Genomic DNA, 7,269 nt, shown 5'->3' with positions numbered 1-7,269 from the left:
ATAATGACTATGATAAGTTCTACTATTCTTTTTCAAATAAATCTACAATTAAATTGAATTGAAAGTTCTAATATAGCTCTCAAAAATAATTTTCTTTAACTAGAGAGATACATTTTTTTCCAAAATTATTATTTTATTTGAAATAATAAATTAGACAAACTCAACTAATTCTAAATCCCAATTATTAAAAAAAATTTAAGAAAATAAATGTTATAATTTAATCCCTTTCAAATATATATTTTTCATTAATTACATATTTATTGATATAGAATTTGGGATTCATCTTGCGCTTAAATATCCCACTTGAAGAAGAAAACCCATTCTACTGGAAAAGATATAAATGTGGGCTGCATATCTTGTTATGTATATTATTCGTTAGAAAGTTTATAGAATGAGTGACAGGAATTTACGCTAGCCAAATACTAATAAAACCCTCCATACAATAGTATTACTTTCATCTATTCCCTCTTACTTACATATCTAATTATATTGCATATTATTCATTGAATTGTTTACAGGATCAGAGGCAGGAATTTGCAGTAGCGGTATACTAATTAAACCCTCTACTTTCACCTAGGCCCTTTAATAAACAAATCAACAGTTAAAATCACAGCATCATAAACACTGAAGACTCTCTTTCTGACCCCGCTATTGAATGTAAATATTCCAATCATAGTAGCGAATCCCAAACCATAACTATATCCAAGTCCAACTGCCCATCCCACCATTTCATCATCTGAATTCTCTGTTTCACCATTTGTCTCAATACTGGTGCAGTTTCCATAGTCAGCAGAGTTGTTGCAGAATGTTGTATTGCTAAATGGAATCCCACTTAGCTTAGGATTTCCAAAGTAGGACGACTGCCCAAAGGTTAGGAACTGCCCTCCAAGGGGTACTTTTCCTTCTAACATGTTGTAAGACAGATTCAATATCTCCAAATAGCTAAGCAACTGAATTTCTAAAGGGATTTTTCCATTCAACCTATTTAGCGAGAGGTCAAGAGACTCTAGTTGCTCCATGCCTCCCAATGTTTCGGGGATTTGACCACTTAGATTATTCCTTGAAAGGTTAAGAGTTATCAAGCCTCGAAGAGATCCCATTTGGGAAGGAATGGTTCCTGATAAGTTGTTGCTGGAGAGATCAATACATTTAAGAATGAAAAGGATTTTGACAAAATCAGCATCCCGACCTTTCCAGGAAATATCAATCTTATTTGTATACACCGTATTTACTGTAAATACCTTTGAAGTATCTTCTTCGAGAAGGTTTGGATCACTCTGTGATGCATTGACTATTGCAACCAAGTTTATAAGATTACTTGGAATGGGCCCTGAAAAGTGGTTTCTAGAAAGGTCCAGAATCTGAAGATTCGGAAGACCAGTTACTCTGGGTGGGATACTTCCATGAAATTTATTGGACCTTAGAATCAAGACGTGCAGCTGTGATAACTTTCCAATCCACCGGGGCATAGTGCCCTCAAAAATATTATTTTGCATATCAAGTACCTGCAGAGTTTGACATTTTGAAATGGATGAGGGAATGACTCCTCTCAACCGATTATTAGAGAGCTTCAATGTATGAATTTGTTTCAGGCTTCCCCATTCTGCTGGCACTTTACCTTGTAGATGATTTCCCGCCAAGTCTAGAACTCTGAGGAGTGAGCAAGTCCCGGTTAAATTAGGAGGAATCACACCGGTGAGCATATTATTTGAAAGGTCAAGAAACACCAAATTTGAACTGATTCAGGCTTACGTCCAGCATCTTAACACCAACAATAGGAAGAGGAAGAGCACCTTGTAAGCTATTATTTTGCAAATCCAGGTACAAATCAGTCCTGCATGTTAGTTTAGACAGCAATGAACCTGTTAATTGATTACAACTAAGGTTCAAATATGTAAGACTTGGTAATTCCCATATCCAGGATGGTATAGTTGTCACACTGTTAAAGGATAGATCCAAATGGTCCAATTTATATTGACTGGCAAGAAACGGTGGAATTTTATCTAAACAGCAAGAACCTACTCCCAAAAAGTTGAGCTTCTCGAACCGTGGTATCCAGGTTGGATCAAAGCTCACGGTTAAGTGATTGAAAGAAAGATCAACCAATTCAAGTCTAGTGAGATTATCAAAAAAGGAAAGGGATATGAAGCCTCCTAGATTGATGGAGTCTAGATAAAGGGATCTTAAGTTGACTAGATTTGAAACTATGGGCAAAACCAAGGTATTCAATGGATTGTAACTGAGGTCAAGATAAGAGAGTGAAGAAAGTGATCCCAATGAAGGTGGGATTGTCCCGGTTAACTTGTTATTGAACAGATCCAAATGAACAAGTTTAGTGAGATTGACTATTGAGAGAGGAATCTCACCTTCAATGTTGGTATATGAAAGGGCGAGACTCTCCAAGGATGAGATATTCCCTACACCAGATGGAATTTGGCCCTCCACAGCTGTCGATTAAAGATCAACGCTGGTTAGCGACCAAGATGTTTGCTGTGTAATGAAGGAAAGCTCTCGTCCAAGATAGTAATTCTCAGAGAGATCAAGTGAGAGCAAGTGGGAAGTCACATTTTCAAACCAAGGAGGTATCTTTCCTGACAAAGAATTATCTGAAAGATCGAGATGGAGGAGAGAAGTGAGATTGAGAAGGGAATTTGGGATTGGTCCGATAAGCCCACAGTCAGACATGCTGAGTTGTTGAAGGTTTGATAAACCGCAAATAGCTCCACCCCAATCTTTGCTTATAGAGATGCTCACTCCATCAAGAGACAGGTATTCCAAGCTCACCAGATTCGATAAGCTTTCCAAATTCATATGCAACTCACTTACAGAGAATTCATTTACATCTCTAGAATATTACAAGTCGAGAAAACTGAGACTCTGTAATTTTTTAAAATGTGGAGTGAGATTACCATTGAAGAGGTTGTTGCTCAGATTGAGGTGCTCTAACTTTTCAAGTTGAAACAGCGATCTAGAGATGTTACCCTCCAAATTGTATCCACCCAAATCCGAGCCAAAAACATGGCTTGTGTGGAGCTTACAGCTGACTCCACTCCACGTGCAGCAATTAAATCCGTGCCACAGGCTTAGCTTTTTTGCCTCATCCACAATGGCTATCTTGAAATCCAAAAGATGATCTCTTTCACGGAGGGTGCATGCCATTGCAGGAGGAGAGGTGAAGCAGAAGAAAGAGCATGATATCGTAATGATTGCAAAGGCAACTCTGGCATATGAAAGCGTACTCTCCATGTCTTCTACATGCTAAAACTCCTTTTAACTTCAAAAGAAAGATATGATGAAATGAATGTTAAATATATGCCTTTCCATGCTTAAATATTGTTTTATAGAGAATGGAGGCGTGTGGGGAGGGAGTGATACTTCCTTGAGTGGAAAAGTCTTACTAGGATAGGGCAGTATGCAATGCTTGAATAGCTGATCTTATTCTTATAAGTTGTTTAAAATGAGTAGAAAGTCTGTTTCAATAACATCATTTCATATTTAATGAGTAGAAAAGTAAGAGGATGGTATGATGGTATGGAATGGAATGCTTTTATGACAGATCTCATTCTTTGATTTTAAGGGTTTCTAGAATTTTCTTGACTTCAAAACAGAGTGGAAAAGTCTGTCTCCATAATATTCATGTATCTCAACAAGTGGTATGATGATATATAATGCAAAGCTTTAATAGGCCATCTTGTTCTTAGATTTTTAGAGTTTCTATAATTTTCTAGACTTACAAATTAAGCAATATCAAAGTCAAACATATTAATATTCTAATCCTAATTTTTTATATGACAAAAATATTGAACATGTCTAAATAGATTTTGATTTTAATGCAAAGAGAAATAATATTTAAAGTTGGATTAATATTATTTACATTTCATGTTATTATTATATTTATAAGGAAATTATCAATTCAATTTATAATAAAATTTAAAATTTAACTAGTTTACTTATTCATGAAATGGAATTTCAAATATCTTCTTTCTTTATGATTACCACCATTTGATTATTTTCTCTTTTAATTGTTGCAAGAAAGACATAAAGAAGATCCTCAAGCTATAAATATAAAATCATTCTAAATTTAAGCTTTCTTTTTAATGGATAATCTTCAAACAAATTAGATATTGATTTGATATTTGTGTTGAAATTTTAAATCAAACAATATAATTTATATTATATTTTTGAAAGTTTAATTTTAAATAATATTTAACATAAATATAAAATAATATTTTAAAAATATTTGATTTGAAAGGCAGGCCAAATAGAAGATATTTGAAAAAAAAAAAATTTAAAAATCTTGATTTAATAATTAATGAACTATTTATTAAAAAAAAAACTTGAATTAATAAACAAAAGATTTAGTATGTTAAAATATAAATTCAAATTTTTAACTATGTTAATCTAGTTCTTCGCTCAAGTTCTTCTCTAGAAAAGAAACAGTAAATTCTATCTTGCATTTAATGTTTGATGTATGTCACATATCGATATCATGTAGAGCCATTAAGTTATCAAATTTCATCTACATCCTTCTCATGTCACATAAGTCACATAAGTCACATAAGACTTGATTAGATATGAAATGGGTAACTTGACACGTATAGGTGAGATGGACATCTATATGAAACATTATATTCAAATCAGATTTTTGAATTCAGATTTCATATCTCTATGAAATATATTATGTGAACTTAGTATCAGGATTCCCATACCAATACATGTTTCGAAACTAAATTACATCTTGTCTATAAGTCCAAGGCTTTTTTAACAGCTCGATAGTGAGCGACCTTATTACTAGCTTCCGTGTTAGTGGGTAAAAAATTAGTGAGACCTATTCAACTCACTTATCAATAAAAGCATTTATAAAAACTTATTTATTTGGCTTGGATAAGAATTGGGTTCATGAGGCCATTGATGGTTATTAAAATTTATTTGAATTTGAAATAAAATCATTACAATGTTTTTATGGCTCATAAAATTCATGAATGTAGTAATCTAAATTAAGAGGATAGTTTTGTTTCAAATATTTATTTACATTACAATCATTCATCTTTAAAAAAAAAAAAATCCATTTCAACAATTTTCATAGTAGATGACAGTTCTTTCCCACTTTATATAATAAAAATAATATCTTTATGTTTTCTTACTTCCTTTTAATACATATTCCTTCTAAAATATTTTATTATTTTTACAATATATCTATGGTACTTAATAATTAAATAAGATTTTAAATTCTTCTTATTTACACCCTTTACATACATAACTAGACATGTTATTTCATCATGATCGCATATATCTAGATAAAAACTTTCTAGTAGATTTGATAAGATTTAATAAAACTAAGATAATAAATAATTATACTATAATAACATATTAATTTTAATAAATTAAAAGTTATTGAGCAAGTAATTTTTTTGGTATGAATGCATGCTCATTTTTACTTTATATGTTTGGAATTGGAAAATAAATTTTTGTATAGAGATAAACACACAAAAGTGGAAGCATGGAACTATTTATTAATCAATTTTTTTTATATTAACTATAGGTAGATCAAAAACAAAACAATATGTCACTGAGAGTATCAACAAAGAGGCCAAGCCTCACCATCAAATCAGAGAATCATAAATACAAAAGAGGGTCAAAAGGAAGTAGCGAACAACTAATGAAGGACATCATAGTGGGTATCAACCCAAGTCATCCAACCAAGCGGGCCCTCCATCCAAACAATGTTCTTATGTTCTTATAACTGAGTCAACATAAACAGCTCTTCTTTCCTAGTATTGACGTTCTTCCTGATTTCTTTGTTTAGTCTTTTACAAGTTTGTTCGAATGTCGGCAAGTCGTCCAGGGTTCTCCTCCACTCATAACCATGCTTTAGGTCATAGAAGAAAAAGATGGCATGCCCATCCTTAAGAAATTTCCTCAGCTTCTCTTTTTCTAACATCATAGTAGTGTGAACCTACAGAAAATTTTTAAGATGTGTGAGTTTTCAAAAAAAAATAGTAAGAACTCTCGGTTTACCTTGGTATCTTTCCTCCTTCCTACACTTCTAGATCTGCCAGAGGATGTTAGAAGACAACATATTCCAAAATAATTTGGTATCCTTATGAGGACCATTGATATGACCAGTAACAATTTCTAAAATATTCACATTAATAGGGTAAAAGACACCAAACATATTCCAGATTTCTTTAGCAAAGATACAATCAAATCAAATATGTCTACCTGTTTGAGGGAGCTTGCATAAGTTACAAAAGATAGTATCATGACCATCTTTTTTAATGAGTAGTCTATCAAGAATAACTAACCATTTAAAACATCTAATTTTAGGTTCAACAAGACTTTTCCACAGAATATCAAAATACTTTTTTCCAAGAATCGGCATCAACAGAGGAATACCAAATAGTGTTAATGTGATGAATAATATCTTCATTGCGATCAATGATTCTATAAATATTTTTGGCTTTGAGATTAGCCATGATGACCCCATCTGGCCACTTACACTTTAAGTGCCTATGGGAATCCACATGACAAACAGTATCAAGATTTTTAGTAGCCTGAACAATCATATTATAGGTCTTTTTGTGCGAACCAGGAATATTATACTTATTCTTGAGCTCATCCCATTGAATGATATTATCCTGTTCAAAAAGATCAACAAACTGAGAAATACCCTTTTTAGCCCATAACCTGGCAGAACATCCTTGGGAGAGGGCTAGGGGTTTACCATTCAGGTGCAAGTTCCACCAAATGGATATGCTCATCATCATAAAACTCCTTGTTGTTGATAAAGTTCTTGACATGGTCCTAGGCTCTCCAAATGGATTTGAAAATAGTAGAACCTTGGACAGTGACCGGGAAATTGCCAACAATAAGATCACAAAATCCAAGTCCTAGCTTTTTTAGGAAAACCTCTTTCAATATTATGCCTAACCAGCACCTTCCAGGGATTATTACCCTCCATGGAGTGAAAGATCCATTTGGCAGATAAGGCAATACCTTGAATTTTAAGGTCTTTAAGCCCTAGTCCCCCACGGAATTTTTCAGTATGGCACCAATCTCATTTGACCGCATGCATCTTTTTATTACCTTTACCATCAGACCAAAGAAAGTGCATGATAGCCTTCTGGATTTCTAAAATCTGATAATTATTGAACATCCAAGCAGAGGAATAATAAATACTATAAGAAGACAACATCTTTTGACAAACTTGAATTCTGCTAGCAAGATATAAGGACCTGTTATGCCATTTATTGGGCTTCTTATCAATTT

At 33.1% G+C, this 7,269-nt stretch overlaps 1 pseudogene; it reads right to left on the bottom strand.

The window, feature by feature from the left end:
- Positions 1 to 569: 569 nt before the first annotated feature.
- Positions 570 to 3,246, bottom strand: LOC149544463 (receptor-like protein 6; annotated as a pseudogene).
- Positions 3,247 to 7,269: the final 4,023 nt, after the last annotated feature.

This window comes from Cupressus sempervirens, chromosome 8, assembly GCF_028749045.1.
Source record: "Cupressus sempervirens isolate cs-2001-9-10 chromosome 8, ASM2874904v1, whole genome shotgun sequence".
Classification (NCBI taxonomy): Eukaryota; Viridiplantae; Streptophyta; class Pinopsida; order Cupressales; family Cupressaceae; genus Cupressus; species Cupressus sempervirens.
The sequence above is the reverse complement of the archived record's forward strand: the minus strand, read 5'-3'. Positions and strand labels throughout refer to the sequence as shown.